This window comes from Mercenaria mercenaria, chromosome 15 (assembly GCF_021730395.1).
Source record: "Mercenaria mercenaria strain notata chromosome 15, MADL_Memer_1, whole genome shotgun sequence".
Lineage (NCBI taxonomy): Eukaryota > Metazoa > Mollusca > Bivalvia > Venerida > Veneridae > Mercenaria > Mercenaria mercenaria.
The window spans coordinates 49972431-49995335 of record NC_069375.1 but is presented as its reverse complement, the minus strand read 5'-3'; the positions used below and the strand labels follow the sequence as shown (position 1 = coordinate 49995335).

The window sequence follows — 22905 nt, the reverse complement described above, 5'->3', positions numbered from 1 at the left end:
ATTTTCAAAACTGATCTAAATCGCAGTTAAACAGTGTTTGTTTAAAGATATATCAATGTCTTTAGCGATTTTGTGACGAAATCCCGGCATTCTACCGCGTGTATCTCCTTTGATTAATTGTAGAATAATGACACACCAGTCAAAAATATGAAGACAAAATAGGGCATAGGGATACCTTGGGCATTAGAAATCATAATGGTACGGTCTTGGGTAGGATTTTAAAAAAGCCTAAAAGTAGCAATTACTTTTGGAAGTTTGTGAAATCTAATTTTGCATATTGATATCAATATTTGGAAGCGGCTTGCGTAAAATCCATCGGCTAAAGTATTTGAAAGATTTATGGGTCTATTTTAGATTCATTAGTGATTTTTCTGTTAGAGAGTATTATTATTTAAACTGCATTGAAAATTGATTTTAAATTGATTTATTTTACCTGAAATTCACACTAGTTATTATTGGTATAATGATGTGAGAATAATACTTTCATAGTTACACCGATACAAAAATGAAATTCTTTACATTTAGCTGCTGCGATTTCCCTCCGTTATTTTATCCTAATGAGATGCTAAAAACAATGTTATGTTTTTGTTATAAAATATGGTTATATTTTTAGTCTTCAGTACAGCCTGGTGCACCCTGTTCTCCAAAAAGTCTAGCATATTTCACTGGTATATTTTGCCGATAGCTACCCGCCGACAGTTTGGGTGAATATTTCCAGCATGTTTGGCATAGAATGCATATATGACAATAAAACATGGTAAAGTGAGTGAAAATAAGGGTTAGATACTGGTAAAAGAATGACGATTTTCTCTATTGTTTCAGTCTTGCAGCGGTCCTTCCACACAATATTTAGGTAATGTAATAAATATCTCGCAAGTCATACGTTTTTCTAGCAGTTAAATATTTTATAACATAAGGGAAACAAGTATTACGTTTCTCTACCAAATTAATGGGACAGTTTCCTCCCTTTAACACTTAATACATGGCAATGCCGTAACTATTTATAGGGGATGAAAATCCGGAGACGGTAACGTCCGTATATATTTATTCGTCTTTGTTGTCTGCATATACTGAGGCAATTTTTTCGATGTTTTCCGGTTCCGGTTTATGTACACGCCGCAGGCTGGTTGTCTGCATGAACATCCGAGCACCCCGAATCAGTCTCAGAAATTCGTAAACCGCGCCAACATGATTCTTTTACTTCTTTTTTGTAATAAAGAATAGTACATGCAACTGAAAAACACTTTTAAAACAGTAAGGAAGTGTAATGACCGTGAAGTTTCTGCGTGGAGTGCAAACAAACAAACAAAAATCCTGAAGCCAGTGCGAGAACGCGGTGAATGACGTCACCGTCACGGCTTCCCGTAAATTTTGCAATGTAAGAGTTACGATGACACTAAATGTAAACCTACTGTTAAAAGCGAAGTTTCACTTTCTTTTGAGTGTTGAATATTTCTTTGTAAGTGGATATATAAAAGATAAATCCCCATGCTAGGCAGTGCCTTAATTCATATTACCTAAATTCTGATGTCTATACTTTATATTGACGGACTTATTTGCTTTTCGTTTTTTATAACCAAGGAGGGTGGCTTTGTGGCATCGAATTTCAATGTTTAGGGTAACTGATGGTGTTGGAATTACCAGACTGATGAAGCAAACCGGTTATTGTTTATCTATTTTTGTCCTTAAAGCTTTACCACATGTTGTTTTCCAAACTGAGCATGTTACAATTTGAATAAAAAATTGGCAACATTAGCCGCAAGAAATAAGACCAGATCTACCATAAATCAACCTCTTATCAAATTTTCCAATTCAGCTAAAAACCAATAGATACACGTTAGGTGCCGGATATATAAACTGTCTCCAGTAATCATCGGTAATCCCCGTTAATCCACGGAAAATACCGGATTTACACTTGTCGTAAGCCGTTTAATCCAAAAGTCTTCACCCGTCGCAGTAGACCCCCGATGGGAAGTTAACATCAAACATTTATCATTATTTAAGGAGATATAAGTTTATCTTACCCAGATGACTGAGTTCTTTTTAGTCGTTATAAAGAAAAGGGTGTTCAATTTTTGTTTTTGATTTGAACAGGTGTCTGCGTTGATGACTTGTTTTGGGCGTATTGGGTGATGGTGGTGTGGGATGGTGTGACAGAAAGAATGAAATGGATTCCCAGCTGGAAAAAGGCTGTTTCAAAGTTACGTTGATTTTTGCTACAACATTTATATATAGATAGTTTATTAAAGCAAAGATTTCAACACATGAGTTGATGTAATACATAATCAACAATATATGTGTAGTTAACTGCATCAAAGTGAACAGTCTGAAAAATAAGTTTTAGCATAATTTTCTGACAAAGAGTTTTTAGAGCTGATAAAAAAATCTTTGGTAAAATATTTAGAAAATAATGGAGACTCTATTGTAGGCTTAGGTGCCTAGGTACTTATTACGTCTGCACAGGTTTTGGACTTTGTACCTCTAGGCACGAAAAAACAACATGCATAATTACTATAGTTGTCAGTTGTTTGAAAAGAAAATATGTAAAGATTAAATCAAGAAATGCCTTTGGGAAAGTGTTGCATTTTTGTTTTGAACTTTGTCAACAAAACATTAAAACTCACAGTATTTCACGAGGTAAAATATACTGCTGGAAAGAGACCAGTTTCTTCTAGCTTCTATATTCGTCAAAGTCTGAGAAAAATATTTAGAAATGTGAGAAAATCAAAGAAAACAATTTCAGGACTGTTAGATGCATTAGTGTGTTATCCTTTATAGCAGGTAAAATAGATAGGCTACTTTTCGATTGCATTGATAAATTATGGACAGGATTAAGACTGAAATTAACAATTCCACTCTATAAGCAGATTTCCTTGTGTAAAACGGGTTTAGAGGAAGTATCTAAAATGTGCGAGGGGAAAAGTTACGTTTCTAGGGATTTTGTTCGGTCTATGCCAACGACTGGTTTCTATTGCTAATCTATGTGTTGAACAATTCTAAATTTCCCTACAAGAACATTTTCTAAGTATTTTTGTAGCAAAATTTGTAAATGTTTCATAGGGCGACGTTCTAGATGAGTTTACAATCGAGTCCTTCCAAGTTTGTATCTTTTAATTCTCTGTTCAAATAAACTTATGAATACCTTTTTTCATTTCCTATTTTTTGACTCAAATAAACATGATACAAGTACATTTTTACAGACTTCTCCCAACAGGATTTATTGGGCTTATTAGAATATCACAACCGCGATCCTGGTGTATGAATTACAGCAAAACGTAACATAATCCACAACTCTAGTAAACATGATCCACCGTATGGCAGCCTGACAGGCATCAATGTCAATTAAAAAAAGAATAATATGTATGTTTTATATAAGAAAGGCAGTCAAATTCATAATATGATAAAAATATCAAATTATTTTTAGAACGCAAATCTGTCAAAATGTATTATATCCAAATAATAGAAATTAATTAATTAATTAATTAATTAATATGTTTACTTTGTCCATTCTTCCTTGTAATGAGAAACAAGGATTTAAAACACAAACTAGATCAAGGAAAAATGTTGCACTTTCAATCTGAAATATTTTCCTTTTATTTATGTTTAGCTACTTTAAACTCTTTTATTTTCCTCTTTTCTCTGTCATATTATGTTAAAGCACTTAAGCATTTTTATATATTTCTCTGTGATGTTCCTTTTCTGAATAGTGCTGCCTGAAGAACCATGTGTGAAATACAGAACAAGAGGGTCATGATGACCCTGGATCGCTCACCTGAGTAACATGAGCTACATGTTTCAAATGTCAGACTGATGATAAAATATTAAGAAAGTCAGTAGGTCACATTCATGGTCAATGAAATTCAGTTTTACGATTTGTGTGCAAAACTGTATGTCATCAAAGTTTCAAGGCTGTATCTTAAAAAACAAGAAAGTAGGTCAGTAGGTCAAGGTCACAGTCAAGTGACATCATATTACTTGGGGTCATCAGGTAATTATAACTAAATAGTCTTGGAAATAGGATCAGATGATTTGTTTTAAGTATTTTTCCTATATAACTCACATAATAACTAAGTGACCCCACGACGGGGCCTCTTTTAACACCAGGGGCATAATTTGAACAATTTTGGTAGAGGACTACTAGACAATGCATCATACCAGATATCAAAAGCTTAGGTCATATGGTTTCTGACAAGAAGATTTTTAAAGCTTTTTCCTATATAAGTCTATATAAAACTTGGGACACCAGGGCAGGGCCTCTTTTCACCCAAGGAGTATAATTTGAAGAAATTTGGTTGAGGACCATAAGACAATGCTACAAACCAAATATCAAAGGTCTAAGTGTTGTGGTTTCAGACAAGAAGATTTTTAAACTTTTTTCCCTATATAAGTCTATGTGAAACTTGTGATCCCCGGGACGGGGCCATATTTGATCCTAGGGGAATAATTTGAACAATCTTGGTAGAGGACCACTAGATGATGCTACATACCACATATCAAAGTCCTAGGCCATGTGGTTTTGTACAAGAAGATTTTCAAAGTTTTCACTATATAAGTCTATATAAACCATGTGACCCCCGGGGCGGGGTCATATTTGACCCTAGGGGGATAATTTGAACATTCTTGGTAGAAGACCACTAGATGATGCTACATACCAAATATCAAAGCCCTAGGCCATGTGGTTTTGTACAAGAAGATTTTCAAAGTTTTCCCTATATAAGTTTATATAAACCATGTGACCCCCGGGGCGGAGCCCTATTTCACCCTAGGGGGACAATTTGAACAATTTTGGTAGAGGACCAATAGATGATGCTACACACCAGATATCAAAGTCCTAGGCACTGTGGTTTTGGACAAGAAGATTTTTAAAGTTTTTCCTTTCGGTTGCCATGGCAACCAGAGTTCTGCATGGAATTCAATTCTTTGAACAATTTTGAAAGGGGGCCACCCAAGGATCATTCCTGTGAAGTTTGGTGTAATTCTGCCCAGTGGTTTTCAAGAAGAAGATCTTTTAGCAACTGTTGACGGACGGACGACGCACGCCGCACGACGCACGCCGCACGCCGCACGACGGACGCCGGACATTGAGCGGTCACAAAAGCTCACCATGGGCCTTTGGCTCAAGTGAGCTAAAAAGTAGACTTTATTCGGAGGTTGTCATTAAGACAGGTTAAACTGTATGTAGACAATCTACAGCGTTCATGTGATGTAAAGTAAAAGGAACTAAGGTGTATATTATACTGCTTTATTATGACTTCTCAAATCCAAAAGACTTTGCTTCTGAATTACATCTAATTATTTCACCAAGCACATACCATACATAGCCTTAGTATTAAACTGGATGGAATTTGGATAAATGAATGAATGAAAACTGAATGAATGCTTACTGAATGAATTAATGAAGGAACGAAGGAACGAAGGAACGAACGGACGTTTAATGGAACAATGTATTAATAATAGTAGGGTGACTTTCTGGCTTTAAAAAATATGAACCTGGATCCCCCTGTACAACAATATAAGTTGTATACCAAAATGTTCGTAGAAGTCTGAAGTTTATGGAACTACCGGCATAAATCGGCATAAATGGTGGCGTTCTGAGAAATCCAAGATGGCGTCCAAGATGGCCGCCAAAAATAAAAAATATCACTTTTTTCAGCTTTGTGGACCGCAGTGTTGCACTTAATGATTTTAAACAGAACAAAACGGTATTGTTATTTCTCTTTATTAATAAAAAGCACCACGTGCTGTTTGTATATACTAGTATACCTTTTCCTTTATTCAATGAGACTCCTTCAAAAAAGGAGCATTCTTGAAAAAAGTAGAAACACTTGTGTAATTGTTAAGGAAAATGTTTCATTACAAGTATGCAGGAAGAACATTTATTTTTTCCTTGATTCATTTTATAGTATACAGTTACTTCGCTCCTTTAAGTCAATGACTGAACTGCATTTTAATTTCATTCTTGCACTTGCATTTTCCAGTGTTCACAACTAACTGAATATAACTTAAAACTTCAAATATGACTGAATCCGAATGCAGTATGCCCAAGGGCAGTTGTCTTGGTCATTTGCCGTATCTCATCTATGCCGGTGTAACACTGACCCTGTTGAAAATTGACTACATGGGTCATTTCTCAACGGATTAATGACCAATTTTCAACGTTGAAAACTGGCCCGTCCCGTTATTTAATGACCCACCCACGTATAAAAATATTGACTCTCGTTGAAAACTGATCAACTATAGTCAGGTAATATTTCAAGGTTGAAAACTGATCCAAATAATCTTACGCAATATGCCTATTACCAAACAGATGAAAGATTAATATTTCTGTATTTTTCAGGACTTTAAGTAATAAACGTTTAGTTATACATTCGAGCGCGCCACGAGCTAATAATACTTCTAATTATTTGCCAATTCATCGGCAATAACTCTGCAGATACTGGTCAGAAATAGAAGTTAAATGTTGACTTTATATTTTAGATTAAATAGAAATGTTGAATATGATTAGAAACCAACATATAAATAAAAACACACAACTAATTTTTATTGGCCTTCAAGAGTAACTGTAACGTATATATTGCGGCAATATCAAACTATCGGTGTTTTGTTTGACGTTTGAAACGCGGTCAAAGTATCAAACGGGAAAGTTCTTAACGGGTACATGTCGATTTGTAGTAATTTATACACACCATATAAAACCATTAAAGCATATGGTCATTCTAAACAGAATTATAAGAGACTATTTATAAAAGCAATATATGTACATTCTATAAATGAATAAAAAAAACAGTAGATATACAAGTTCGTAAAAAAGATCTAACCAAAGCAGCCACCTAAAAGTCCCTTTTATCATATATTTTCGTTTCTAAATTATTATTCACAATTCTTAAATTTAAATTCAAAAATGACGCTTCTAAATCTGAAGTATTAGCCTTATTAAGCTGTAACTCTATTGGGTAAATGTGTTTCGCCATTTCTGAAAAATATAGGTTGTCCATATTTAAAATATCAAGATACCTTGAGGTTCCATTAAAAGCTTCAATAATTTCAAATTGTGTCTCAGCGGATAAACTAAACATGAAATCTCGTTCATAAAAGTATAAATATAAATCAGCAATGAATGGGGCGCAGTTGGTTCCCATCGGGATACCAATTACTTGTCTGTAAGTTTTATTGCCAAATTTGATAAATATGTTATCTAGTAGAACTTCATCTAGTTGTCGTCAAGTGCGACATAAAAATGTATACATTGATTTACATGACTTTTTACAATATCATAATCATCTTGTAGTGATAACTGGTAAGCTTTTGTATGTTTCAGTTCATTAAATTGTAATATTTCTGTGTAGTGAATGCGTCATATAATGATAATATTATTTGAAGCTTTGTCTGCAGGAGTAAAAACAAAATCCGGTGTACCTTGGATAAAGCTTTCTTTAAACTTCGAAGTAAAAACTTGCATTCAGGAGGTAATAAGGGTTTGACCCATAAAATTTAACTCGAGTTTTTATGATTTTAAATATATTCTTTTTCTTTTCAGTGAGAGCGTTCTGGTCTGCATTTTCTTCCAACACCATTTTTTTTAATATAGTCATCAATAGACTGAGTTATTTCAGAGATACATTTTCAAAGTTTATAGGCGAGGGAATTCTATATTTTGGACCTTTGGAGAAAGTATTTCTGATTTTTTTTATCATTAAAAATCTTAAAATTACCCGTTATAATATGGCCGGCTGGTTAGTAACAGTATTCAGATTCTTTACAGTTACAACTGTCTGGAACATTAAGCTCTATGTCTAAATCCATGACAATTTTATTGTAACTAAATATAACGTTTCTAACTGGTTTATTATATTTGGGGGGTGCAGCGGTGCGGGTGCGCGTGTGCGGTAATTGCCGTTTTACAACCGTATTTCGTTTAGGCGAAGAACGAGATGACTTCAGACACAATGTGTTTTATTAAATCGTCACGGAGTACATACGCCTTTAATCTAAGCACTGATCTGGTGCTGGGCTCTATAATTACTGGGACTGAAATGCATTCATATACTTATTTGGCCTATCTTGTCAGGCCATTAATGATCGTTATACCCTGCATTCTGTATGCAAAGCACGAGTGCAAGCGTATTATGTTCGTTATGAAGTGTTTTGTACATAATTACACGAATATCTGTTGTATACATATCGTACCTTTTGTTACCATTACGTGTGTAAGTTTCTGTCAGTGATAAGTTTATTTGCACTGTCCTGTAAATTTGGTGCATGATCGGGATTAAAAGTGAAGTCTTGTGAACTGGACAGACTTGTCAGTGGTGTTTTCCCCATTGACCATTCCAAAGTGGATCCAAAGGTGTGCCTTTGTTCGTTTGTCACGCACGTTATCAATACGTTTTACTTTATTTGCATGTTGCAGAGGACATTTCTATCATGCGCTCTACACGGTGGAAACTGGGCTATTCCTGTTGAATCTTAGTCCTCATTTTAACATATGAAGGCTTGGTTTCCAGTCAGGTATGGGGTCTAATTATGACTTCATGATGAAATGAGACCCAAGAGAATGAGCAATGTTTTGACAATTAAGTAAAAATGTTGTATAGCATGAAATCAGTATATGGAATTAAATACTTTATTGTGCTTTGTTACATCATTGCTATCCTCGTGAATTAGTTAATTGTTTAAAGGGATACCTTTAGATACAATGTTTCAAATACCAGATATTCTGTACTTGACTATTGTATGCGGTTCGATTTTTTGCTAAACAAAAAGAAGAAAAATGGAAATGCTGTTATGCAATTTCAGAACTCAGATTAGGCTGAGGATCATGCAAGATCATGTTTATTCCCCAGAATAAGAGCATTTTTATTTTACATGTAAGTGTGTTTACTTCATAGACCATTGCACTTTGATATCTTTGATATCTCTCTGTATATATCGAATTGTTCGGATTAAGCAGGGGAAGTTTTGTTGAGAGATATCTGTATTGGGGCATTTTTTTCATAGGAATCACGTATGTTTACTCTGCTTTTGTTTACAGTTTGTTAATGGAACTTTCAATAAATACGCTATATAGAGTTCCCGTCATAAACTGTCGCGCGACCGTCTATCCTACCCTAGAGCTCCCGTCAGAAACTGTCGCGCGACAGTCTATCCTACCCTGGAACTCCCGTCAGAAACTGTCATGCGACAGTCTTATCCTACCCTAGAGCTCCCATCAGAACCTGTCGCGCGACAGTCTATCCTACCCTAGAGCTCCCGTCAAAACTGCCGCGGGAGAGTCTATCCTACCCTAGAGCTCCCGTCAGAAACTGTCGCGCGACAGTCTATCCTACCCTACAGCTCCCGTCAGAAACTGTCGCGGGAGGGTTCTACCCTACCATAGAGCTCCCGTCAGAAACTGTAGCGTGGCTGTCTATCCTACCCTAGAGCTCCCGCCAGAAACTGTCGCGGGCCAGTGTAACCTGCCCCAGAGCTCCCGTCATAAACTGTCGCGTGACAGTCTATTCTAACCTATAGCTCCCGTCAAAGACTGTCGCGTGACAGTCTATATCCTACCCTAGAGATCTCGTCAGAGACTGTCACGCGACAGTCGATCCTACCCTAGAGGTCCCGTCAAAGATTGTCGCCCGACAGTCTACCTAGACCTCCCGTCAGAAACTGTCACACGACAGTCTATCCTACCATTGAGCTCCTGTCAGAGACTGTCGCACGAGAGTCTATCCTACCCTAGAGCTCCCGTCAGAAACTGTCACGCGACAGTCTATCCTACCCTACAGCTCCCGTCAAAGACTATCGCGTAAGAGTCTATGCTACCCTAGAGCTCCCGTAAGAAACTGTCACGCAACAGTCTATCCTACCCTAGAGCTCCCGTCAGAAACTGTCGCGCGACAGTTTATCTAACCTAGAGCTCCTGTCAGAAACTGTCGCGCGAGAGTCTATCCTACCCCAGAGCTCCCGTCAGAAACTGTCGCGTGACTGTCTATCCTACCCTAGAGTTCGCGCCAGAAACTGTCGCGTGCCAGTCTAACCTAACCTAGAACTCCCGTCAGAAACTGTCGCGTGACAGTTTACCCTACTATAAAGATCCCGCAAGAAACTGTTGCACGACAGTCTATCCTAGCATAGAGCTCCCGTCAAAGACTGTCGCGCGACAGTCTATCCTACCCTAGAAATCACGTCAGAGACTGTCACGCGACAGTCTAACCTACACTAGAGCTCCCGTCAGAGATTGCCGCCTGACAGTCTACCTAGAGCTCCCGACAGAAACTGTCACGCGACAGTCTATCTTACCATAGAGCTTCCATCAGAGACTATCGCGCGAGAGTCTATCCTACTCTGGAGCTCCCGCCAGATACTTGAAAGTCTAACCCACCCTACAGCTCCCGTCAGAAACTGTCGCATGACAGTCTATCCCACCCTAGAGCTCCCGTCAGAGACTGTCGCCCGACAGTCTACCTAGAGCTCACGCCAGAAACTGTCACTCGACTGTCTATCCTACCCTAGAGCTCCCGTCAGAAACTGTCGCCCGACAGTCTATCCTACTCTAGAGCTCCCGTCAGAAACTGTTGCGCGACAGTCTATCCTACTCTAGAGCTCCCATCAGAGACTTCGCCCGACAGTCTACCTAGAGCTCCCGTCAGAAACTGTCATGCGACAGTCGATCCTACCCTAGAGCTGCAGTCAGAGACTGTCGCGCGACAGTCTATCCTACCCAAGGGCTCCAGTCAGAGACTGTCGCGCGCAGTCTATCGTACCCTAGAGCTCCCATCAGAAACTGTCACGCGACAGTCTATCCTGCTCTAGAGGTCCCTTTAGAAACTGACACGCGATAGTCTATCCTACCCTAGAACTCCCGTCACAAACTGTCGCGTGACAGTCTATCCTACTCTAGAGCTCCCGTCAGATACTGTCACGCGACAGTCTATCCTATCCTAGAGGTCCCGTCAGAAACTGTCACGCGATAGTCTATCCTACCCGAGAGCTCCCGTCACAGAATGTCGCGTGACAGTCTATCTTACCCTAGAGCTCCCGTCAGATACTGTCATGCGGCAGTCTATCCTACCCTAGAGCTCCCGTCAGAACCTCTCACGCGACAGTCTCTCCTACTCTGGAGCTCCCGTCAGAAACTGTCACTTTTGTGCCTTCTGCTTTCAAATACATGCACACGTTTTATATCAATCTAGGCATAAAGACGATTTTCAATTTTTTTCATGGCAACTGCAGACTAGAAGGTGAAATAACTATACAATGTTATATAAATAACAAAATCTATATAGAGAACAAAAGCTTACAGTTTATTGATTAATGAATGACAACACATATAGTTTGTTTGACTGGAGTTTCGATGAATAAAGAAATCACTTATGAAAATAAGATATCATCAAGCTAAAAGAAAATAAAACATCTGCAGACATATACTTTGAAATCTTCTCTCTTTATAGCATCTTTCGCTTCTTCAGAATATTCATTCGAAACTGGAAAAGAATCAGAAAGTATAATATGCTGGTTGTTTTCAATTTGAATCAATTCATTCGCTAATTGCAGGTATCACTTTTACTTACTAATGAGGATAAATGGTTTTACTATGAAGTTTCAAGGTATTACCGGCGGCACAGGAAATCACACGAATCTATTTAAATATAATGACTTTATTAACATAATTTTCATAAAAGTGTATAATTGAACATTTCGCACAGTTAATATTATTATTATACAATTAGACAGGTTAAGGTAAACATGAGAATATAAATTCCAACAATGACAGAGACGCGTGTTCATACAGGAAAATTACATTCATAAACGTGAAAGAAGGAATCCCTTTTCCACTGCTATATATAATACATAAGCAATTATTTTACACTTTTAGTCCAACACATTTTTATGTATTTTGATAGACACACGATTCCTTTTAAAAGCTACAAAACATTTATTCTGTTACACTTTTTTACAATTTCACGATCTCAGATATGAAAGGTTCGACATAAACTTGGAGATATTTATATTTGAAATCCATTTCCTCATGATACATGACTTCAGACGTTATGACTTCTGTGTGACGAATGACCTTTACAACAAATCCCGTGCGGTAGGACCTGGCCTGGCTCCCTGGCTGCATGGTTATTTTTTTATATAAATACTGCAAGCAAAATAAGAAAATCTTTAGCCCCTAAAATAGCACATTTTTCTGACGGCTGAACCTATGTTCGGAGCCAGGGGCAATAAAAAAGTCAATGAAGAAATAACCTGCTGGAGTTACTTCCCTCTTAATGAATAAACATATATATATGTAGAACAAACATAGGAACGGGAGCCAGTCTAGGTAGGACCAGTTGATAAAGTGTTTGCATATTTTTGAGAAACTTACATATCTGGAATATCTCTATCGGGAGATCTTCTTTCACTGTAGTCTTGTCTGCCTCCGTAGTATCGGTTATCAGGGAAGTATCGTCCTCTTTGGTAATTATTGAAGTACCATCCTCTCTTTATAAGCAGGGTTGTCAATAAGTTTTTGTTGAACAGGCTGAAATAGAAATGTAGGCGGCCAGCTAGGGGGGTCCGGGGGCATGCTCCCCCGTAAAATTTTGAAATTCAGCGCTTCATTTCCTGCATTTTGGAAGCATTTAAGAACATTTTCCACTGCATTTTTAAATACAATATACTCTTATTTTCACATTCTTTAATATGAGCTCACCTGGTAAATTTGGAGATAATAATAAAAATGAATTTACACGTTCATTAATGCATTTTCAAGTCCTGAAATGCTAATATCTAACTTGTCACCACACTCCAACTCTTTGTTTTACTTCTTTGCAAAATCAAATAGTTATTGAACTACTGTATATCTAAATTCAAAACTCTACTGAGAATTAAACCTGTAGACCTACTCATATTTCTTTTGTGGGGAAGAAGATTCCCCAGATGAATTTTTACAATTTGGCGTGACAAAAAATGTCACTGTTAGAACCATCAAAACAAAATGTACAGAGTTAGAAGTAATACAAGTTTAGGCATAGAAAATTAACTGTTTGATTCTCATCCCACCTATCCTTATCCAAAACCCCTAGCCTCGATTTTTTATTGATCAAAATCCAGATATCCAAAATTGTATGTCCGGGACCAAATCTCCAGTTTAAAGGATGTGTTTGACAAATTATGATGGTGCAAAGACAGTTTAACAGCATTTGACAGTATCTGATATAAAAATTTACCATGACATTTCCTCTTATTAAAATGATTTAAGAGAAATATTTATCAAAAATCGGCCGGCTGATACCGCGACAACTACTGTACTTTCGATTTCAAAAATTTATAGAAAAAAGGTAAAAGCCAATATATATTTTCTGATCTAAATTTGATTGTGATTAATAATTTTTTTATAGAAATTAAATATCTGTCTCAGTTGTCACACATTATAATCAACACCTGGCTTTGTTATACAATGCAATAAACAGCACTCGACAGGGGTAAATAGGTGTGAAAATATCCGAAAATTGTTGTTTACACGATTAGTTATGAGCGATTTTGGATTATTAAATGTAAAGGAGCTTGTGGATAATTTCTTTGTTTTGTTTTTTGTTGTCTTTTCTTTTAAATCGGGACCATCGACACTCATGATTTCAAAATTCTTAGAAATTATCGCGGATGTCCCATCACTCTTTCTTCCGAAATTTTTGCTACAAAATATAACTTTGACACTACGATTACTGATGAATATATTTTCACGCAGATCTGTAGCTAATATTAATCGGGCCTCGACCTTAGCGGTGGACCGTTGGACCGACGCAACCAAAATATCGACAGGTCCACTATCAAAAGTTGGGTAGACCGACGGTCAACCAATTTTCAATCACGGTCTGCAAATAAAATAAAACCCTTAAAAGTGAAAATAGGGGGGAAATCGTACCCATATCGGCGAATTCACAAAACGAAAGTTGATTTTGCCTTAAGTACGGCATTCTACAGTTATAAGCATTGGCGAGTTAAAGTCAGGATAGCACGAATGGACTACTCAACCGATCGGGCGAGTGGTTTTTACGTGGTAACTTTACCAAATTGAGAAATTACATCCGGCAAAATTACCTGGATTGACTGGAATTTACCCGCGAATCGTAAAAATATCAAAACGTCATGCTGGTAATTTTCCATTCCACAAGCACGTGCGCCCTATCGTACTATCCAAAGAAGTATAAAATACATTTATTTTTATAGCTCTTTGTACTATCTAATTTACATCGCGGTTACTTTTGACACAAAAAACGCGCGTAGTGCATTCATTTTTTAATATAATCGCTTCAAATTTTCAACACCGCTTGAGAACTAATACAGTTTAAATTCTATAACAATTTTAATAAGATATCTACAGGAATGTAGGCAAAATTCTTTAAAAACGATAAAATTTTCATATAATGCTTTGTAAAATTTCAAACAGCGCGATCTTGATCATTTATTTCCTTCTTAAAGTAAATAAACGGTACATACTATGGTAATAAAATTCAGACTATTCACCAGAAAGTACAAAAAACACAATTAAAAAATCTTAAATAATGAAAAAGCGGCAGCAATTTAAATACATGGAGTAAAACGATTTTTGGCAAACAGATTTCTGTTAGCGCGGCAGAATAAGTTACGTGACCTCATGAACGTAAATAGAAATGTGCTTTTAAAATGAAGCAGTATGATGTCGTTGCGGTTTTTAATAAGTTTTAAATGATTCTTTGTACATATTTTTTTTGACACAACACTTTGTTGTTGTTAGATATTCTTCTCAAACAATAATGTAAATTTCTTGAGGGCAAATAGGTCACAGAGGTAGGACATCCACTATCATCGTTCACGGTTTGACACATTTACATGTCAGTTTATTCGGGATATTGCACAGTCGCTTTTAAAAAATTAAAGAAAAAACTTTTTTACTGATTTCTTCTCAACAATTAAAGGAATCGAGAAAGTACGATCAGACAGTGATGTGTCACATGGCGCGAAAACATGACGTAATGCCATGACAATCTCGGGGAAACTATACCGCTTTGATCTCCACTGCAGATGCCACAATAACCGACACACTTCTTTTAGCTCTTTGAGGGGGTGTTAACTGATGATGAAAACGGCCAATTACTTAGTTTATCATCAGAATAATTACCGATAAGTGTTGATTTTTTTTTTCACTTTCAACACGGGTCGGGAGGATGATGATTATTGTGTCCATATTTTGGGACACTTTTCAAAATAATTATTTTTCGGGATAACAGATTGCTACTGTCTTCCATTTTTAATTATTTTAGAAATAAGTCCTGTTTCTTTGAGTCATATGAAGTTATGACGTCTACAACATCACAATTTATGTGATGGAATTGGAGGTCCACTAAAGTCTGAGCAGGTCTACTAGATTTTAGCAGTTGGTGGACCTGCTGGCAACTGCTGAAAAAAGTTAAGGTCGAGGCCTGTTATAATAATTCAGTCCGTGAAACATGATTTTCGTCTCTTTGACGTTAGCTTTGATTTCGTCAATTATGACGTACGTATATCATCATTTGTAAAGGCGGAGCTTAAATAGTTTTGCCGATAAAAAACGTCACGCGTTCTACATCCACAGCTGTCATTGGTTTATTGCGTGTTTTAACTCAAGTCAAAGATCGACAGGCACGTGGCAGTGTATGAAACCATCGCCCGTGATGACACGCTGTGTATTACGAACGGAAACGGCCGTGAATAATATCGATTTTTAGACTGGATGGAGAGTTCTTCATACAAATTATATTTTCGTGACAGAATCGTGAAAAAAAAACTATAACCGATGGGTTAATGTTTTTAGGCCCGAATTTTTTTTTTTTTTTTTTGGCGAATTTGAACCGGCCCAAATGCCATTTGAACCGTCCATTTCGGCCGGCGGCCGGTTCTTATTGACAACCCTGTATAAGTAAATAAAATTATATTGGAATTGAAAAAATATGGTTTAAAATGGTTTAATTATCAATGACTACTTCATAATTCCAAAAGAGTGTTTAAAAAGTAAATTTGATGTAAAATATTATATAACCAGAAAATTCGTTGTCAACGCTAATTAGAAAGTGAAAGCCTGTACAAAATTTTACAGCTATAAAAGACCTGTATTTTTGTTCAAATTTAATATAACAACATTTACTTGATAGTAAACGAATGATACGAATTAGATACAGCTTTAACAAAATCTTACAGCAGTAAAATGAAAAACGGTTACCCTGTAAAAATGCCTAAATGTGACAGCTGTAGAATATTACAGGTGTTGAAAAAATGGCTACTTTAAGAGACGAAAGTAGAGATACAAAAAGTTTAAGAATGGATTGTTATTCCCTAGAAAGGGCAGCAAGTACTACAAAAATAGCAAAATAAATAATCTAGTAAATCAAGAACAATATGAAATATGTTTACAGTATAGCAATAGTGAAATTCAAATGTAGGATACAAAGTAGAATTCATGTAAACATCTTTCTTTGTCATGAAAACATATGACAATCTTGTACCAACACAACTTAACTCAACAATATTATTTTGCAGTTAAAGGCCACCGGCCCACAATACACATGCATACATATAAATACACACAGATAACTCTTTTAGGTTTAATCCATTATGCATTACTGAAACAAAGTGAGTATTCTTTCTTTCATTGTTAACACATCCATATTAAGTAAATGGTGAATGCATGATGAGTTTCTATACATTAAGCAAATGTTGAACAAATACAGCTATTCTCTTAATGTTTTTTTTTTCAGAATTGTCACTTTTTAACAATTCATAAAAGTCGTTTATGTAGTACCCAATGTAGTACCAGTTAGACAGATGATTGATTACGAATTGCATGAAATCTTGGACATTGTAAAAATACATGGCATTCACTTTCTACAACATTGATATGAGTTCTACACAATACTGACAAATCCTTCCTTCTCGAGGTATATTCACATGTCTATCTGTTTCAATTCTAAACTTATGGTTTGAACATCTAAATTTCGCATGTGCAATTTTATATTTTAAAGGTATATCGAGATACAGGTATCTTTCAGTATTTAGTAATGTATTAAAATGTTTATAGTGCACACAGCGACATTAACTAAAACAGTCACCGTTTGTTTACAGAAAAACATTGGTGCGTTGTTTGAACATCTGAATAAACATACTGACACCGCCAATCCAAATATATCCATAGCCATACGTATACATCATATTCTTTACTTTTGAAGCCCAACATACCCGTCCTGCTTCATCTAGTGATTTTAGCATTTTATAACAATACGCTTTACAACTATGTTAGATAAATAAACATTTGCGCTTACTCCATAATGGTTAAAATTCCAATATTTTAGAAGACGTGATGTCTCTGTGAATTTCAGTTATATCCCGCCAAAATCTATTCAAGATGGCTGACAATACTTAGGTTTCTCTCCAAAAAAAGTTACAGCACACGTCCATTGCCAATTGTAATTTTACAGCTGTATTTTTGAGAACTGCATATTTTACACCTGTCAATTTCAACTATATGTCTGGTCATTTTCCACTTACATATCTCTTACAGCGGTAATTTCAAAATACAGGTATTTTACCGACGTTATACAGGTGTAAAACAGGTCCTATTTTCGTACAGAAGATTAAATAAAAATGTTTCCTTGGAAATAAAAAAGGATCATGAAGTTTCAGATGATAATAGAGCTTTTGACAGTTTGATTAAATCTTAAAGAGTAAATCAGCTTCATTAACTAATTATACCGAAAGGTACAAGGCACTCTTTAACAATTTTATATTTCTCGTTTGAAACGTAGATGATCGACCCGTAATGTAAACTCGGTTGGTACCTTGTTTGTTTGGGTTTAACGCCGTTTTTCAACAGTATTTCATATATAATTGCGGTCAGTTAACCCAACCAGTGTTGCTGGATTCTCTACCAGTACAAACCTATTCTCCACAAGTAACTGCCAACTTCCCCACATGAATTAGAGGTGATGTCTTTTATCAAATCGTCACGGAGAACATCCGTCCCGTCCGTGGATCGAACTAACGATCCCGCGATCCGTAGATCTGCGCTCTCCCTTCTGAGCTAAGCGGGCGGGTCCGAAGAATACCGAAGTAGTATACGGAGATAACGTAATCGCACGGAAATTGCCGAGCGTCATTACGGATTCACTACCTGTGGCATACATAGTAAAAAGTGAAGATTTAAGTTGATGAAATTGGCAATCATTCTTACCTCTTCTGACGATGACGATGACGAGTCTGCCTGTGAAATGCAGATAACTGTTGCCATAACAACGAAAACAGCTATTATAGTGAAAAATTTCATTTTCAAATTGTTTTGAAAACTGAAAAACAATAACAAAGAAGGATTATGTAACAACATTAAATATTGAACATATATGCGCATTTCATTACAATTACAATATTTTAGATCAACAGTTGTATTGTTGTAAAAGAAACACACCATTAAATCAGAAGTTATAAAGATAATTTATAAAGATGTTACCTCTCTCCGTGTTTCAATGAGAATATTTCTTGTCGGACTTCTACCTGTTTAAATATCTTCCTGTAACGTACAAAACATATACAAGGAAGGTCTTGAAAAATTATGAAGCATGTTACACATTTAAGGAAAAAGCTTTAAAATTAATACTACTCCTTTTTTCCTCATAACGCGACACCACAAGGCAACATGACATCGGATTGGACATCGTGACACTTTTGTTTTGTTTTCGTTTTGTGGTAAGTATTTTCAATTTTGTCTATACACAATGTGAAGCAACGTAAACCAGATTCCTTTCAGGTTTCGAAGATAGAAAGAGGCATCTATAGGAATGTTTTCGGAAAAAAAGAACACCAGATAATCACACAGATCACCAATTCACGGCCAGATTTTCATTGTTTTGGATATTGAACCGAGGATTTTTTCTTATCTCTGAGGCAACAAGCTTGGCATAAAAACCCCTATTCTATCTCTTTGTCTGCCAAATATCCCGGCAAAACCTCCAATACTTCTGAAAATACGAGGTGTTCAAGTCGTATGAGGAGACCACAAATGTTCTGTCTGACACCACATGATTCGCCGGGAAGGTTCTTTCTGACATCGAGTTCTGATTATAAGATGTTCTGTCGGACACTGACATTCTTGCCTTTATTTCGTTTGGTTTGCAGTATTTTATCCAATTTACGCGTGTTTTGGGGTATAACGGTGATGAAAGGGGTGTGTGTGTGTGGGGGGGGGGGGGGATCCAGCATCAATTTGTTGATATAATGACGTAATAGTGTGTCTAATTAAACAATAGAACGGGTGACACTTTTGTGTCACCATAACAATAGAAAAGGTGACACACTTGTGTCACCAGAACAATAGAAAGGGTGACACATTTGTGTATCCATAAGAATAGCTTTCATTGCACCAATGTTTTTCTGTAAACAAACGGTGACAAATGTATGCCATAACCTGTACAAAAATGCCTACTAAAACAAAAGAAAGAGTGACACACGTATGTCACCACAAAAATAGCATCATATGCACATCTGTGCGTTAAGAACCGCCCAGTTTTTTAATAGGAAAGTGAGCATTTGTTTAGTCAAAAAGAAAAATGGTCAAAACAAACATTGTCAATTTTATGAATGGAAACCTAAACACTTTGTCCAGTCGATAATTCCTATATAAAAACAAAGTTGCGATTTAACAGTATTGAATGATAGCCCTGTTGAAGATTTTTAAGCGCGTGTTTTTGTTTGTATAGTGGATTAACTGCATTTCCTTCATACAATTTTACATCCAGTCTTTTGAAATAATAACCAATGTGGCCAAAACTAGTTTAAGGTAACTGAATCAGAGATTCTTCCTCCCTTGAAAATAAGTAAAAGTGAGTGAATGAGGGGTTCCTCCTCACTGGGAGGAGGTAAAATGAGGGAATGAGGGATTCCTCCTCCCTAGAAAATGAATAAAAATGAGTGAATGAGGGACTCCTCCTCCTCCTCCTCCTCCCTGGGAGGAGGTAAAATGAGTAAATAAGGGGTTCCTCCTCCCTAGAAAATGAGCACAAAATAAGTGAATGAGGGGTTCCTCCTCCCTGGGAGGAGGAGGTAAAATGAGTAAATAAGGGGTTCCTCCTCCCTAGAAAATGAGCAGAAATGAGTGAATGAGGGGTTCCTCCTCATTGGGAGGAGGTAAAATGAGGGAATGAGGGATTCCTCCTCCCTAGAAAATGAGTAAAAATGAGTGAATTAGGGGGTTCCTCCTCCTTGAAAATTGAGTTAGAAGTATTTATCCTCCATAGAAATGAGTTAAAACCGGTACAAGAGTGGTTTCCCTTCTTATGAAACGAAATAGAATTGACAATGAATTAAATAAGTTAAATCGAATTTGAATAAGAAATCCTTACACAAAACCAAAATAAGTCAATTTTATGAACGTAAGTTGGTAATGTGAAATACAAACAGACTGATGTGAAATACAAATAAATTGATCATAGGGTTTACAAATCAGATAACCTTCAGAGGAACTCTGTATTCGTAAATTAGTAAAGAATGTATGATGAAATATTATGACTAGCATAGTGGCTAAGACTTTAAACAAATATTATAGTCCATTGTTACGACTTAAAGGTAGCGTATAAAATCATTGGACTTAATGATGGCGAAATATAATATAATATAATAAAATTGATTGAATGGTCATGGCCCTAAGACAACCTGTATTATGCACTATATTACACATTACAGGGGCATATTTTACAAAACTAACATGTTCAATTATACCAGACGTATTTCAGTTTGAGTTCATAGTTTATTCAAGTTTCATCCATTTGTACATACAGGTAAAATACATATGCAATAAAATAACAATAGGCCAATCTCAAAGATTTATAAGAATCTAATTATAAATAAAATTCCAATTTAATGAGACATTATTTTTATTCCCTAGATAAAGACGGTACAGTGATATTGTTTTAAGAGATACTGTTTATTTTAATTGATAGCAAAACATTGTTTATGATTTAGCTATGAGTGATACCTGACTTTTGTGGGGAACAAATCTTCCCCACACCTTGGTTGTTGAAAGATTTTATTTCCAATTAAGTTACGTGTCTGGATAACAATGCTGCAGCAGTGTCTGGACACTCAATATTACAGCCTAGCTGACAGATGTATTTCAATCCTAGATTTTATCCAAAGAAATAAACAATTAGTATCTAAGTCTATTAAGTTTGTTTCTTTATTAACCATTTAGTTTCATTTTTGTTTCAAGTAGGCGATTTCATTCTTTATAATATTTGTAAAACTTTAATTCCTTTTAGATTTCATATAAATTTAACCTCGATGTAATACATAATCACGATTTGTCTATGACCTAGCCAGCATCTAGCACTCACTGACTATTGAAAATAAGTATATGATAATTATAACGCTAGGAAAAAAATATATTGTTTTGCAAAAGACTGAATTCACAGATTTATTTCAAGTTAGTTATACAAATGTACTGAACGTGTTTCAAACCGCAGTTACAAAATTGTAAATGTGTTTAGAAAGATACCTATTGAATATAAGAACAAAGTCAAATTGTTTGTTATTACTATAAATGTGACGAGTAAATATTGTTTAATGTTTTAATAGAATGTGGTACTTAAGATTAGGAGAGTAAAGATGTTTGAACACCAAGATTTAAAAATGATTATATTTCATATTATGTAATCCAAGACATCATTTGAAGGTACATGCCGTGCACATAGAAACTTGAAGAAACAAAGGAATAGGTTTGAAAACATTTATTTTCTGTATAACATACATTTACTGCAGGTGTGACAGTGTTTGCATATGTGCTACAAATACAGTGCGAGTAAGCAAGGTAGCGCACTAAACATAATAATTATAAATATTATTTTAACTTTAAAAATCCATAGCATGAACTGTTTGCAAAGTAATATGTTTATAAATGTTCTGTTAATCAGTAATATGACAGTTATCAGTCTAGTCAGTAATTATTGTATGTATAAATGTTATCCACGTTTTCCTCTGAGCTGTTTGTACTCTCTTCCTCTTCACTACTTTCATCCATATCCTCAAGCTCAGGCAATGGGTATTGATCCATAACACTCTCCATTAGATATTTCCTCTTTTTAACAGCATACTGTATCGCTTCATCTTTTGAGAATTCGTCTTCTTCTCTTAACCGCTTCGCACTTCTCATAATTTTTTGATGTACCGGATTTTTACGAAGTGCATTCATTTTTCGGATGAAGTCAATATAGTTTTGTCTGAACTGTTTGTTATACAATGATTTCAGCTCATCAAATGTTAAATCTTGAATTTCTTGCGGTGTGCTCTCAGGGTATTTTTATGATTCTTCTTGGCCTTTTCATTTAGCATTTCTTCACCTGCATCGTAGGCAAGATCTAGGAAGTGTTGCCATATATCAATATGTTTCCTTTGTTTATAATTGCTAGAAGAGTCGTTCTGATGTTTCGTATCAGTATCGGTTTCATAGCCAGAATCATCATCATCATCATCATCATCATCATCATCATTATCATCATCGTCAGTATCTTCATCATCATCATCAACAGCAGCATTTAAGCTTTTCCTGTATCTGTCGAAAATAGTTTCGGATTTACTATAGTCTATTTCCTCATCTGAAGAGTTTCCATTCTTTGAAAGATTTTCAGACATATTGTCGTTATGAGTGTGTTGTAAGTGTCTTTTTAGATTATCTTTTCTCCCAAACTTTCTGTTGCAGTATGTGCATGTGTAAACCATGGTGTCAAGTTTTAAAATGACAAAGAAAGTAGTTTTAGCCAATTTTATACACCTCCTCTTCCTCCTCCTCCTCCTCCTCCTCCTCTGCTCTACTACGACAACAACGAGTTGCAAAGAATCCAAAATCAGTATGAAGTAGTCGTCATAGAATGTTCATTG

At 36.0% G+C, this 22905-nt stretch overlaps 1 long non-coding RNA gene across 1 annotated transcript; it reads right to left on the bottom strand.

Moving 5' to 3' along the window:
* Window positions 1–11273: 11273 nt before the first annotated feature.
* Window positions 11274–18615, bottom strand: LOC123561836 (uncharacterized). Its single transcript, XR_006688538.2, has 4 exons — window positions 18488–18615; window positions 18215–18326; window positions 12359–12474; window positions 11274–11468 (listed from the first exon to the last, which is right to left on the bottom strand). It is a non-coding gene; the product is annotated as an uncharacterized LOC123561836 (long non-coding RNA).
* Window positions 18616–22905: the final 4290 nt, after the last annotated feature.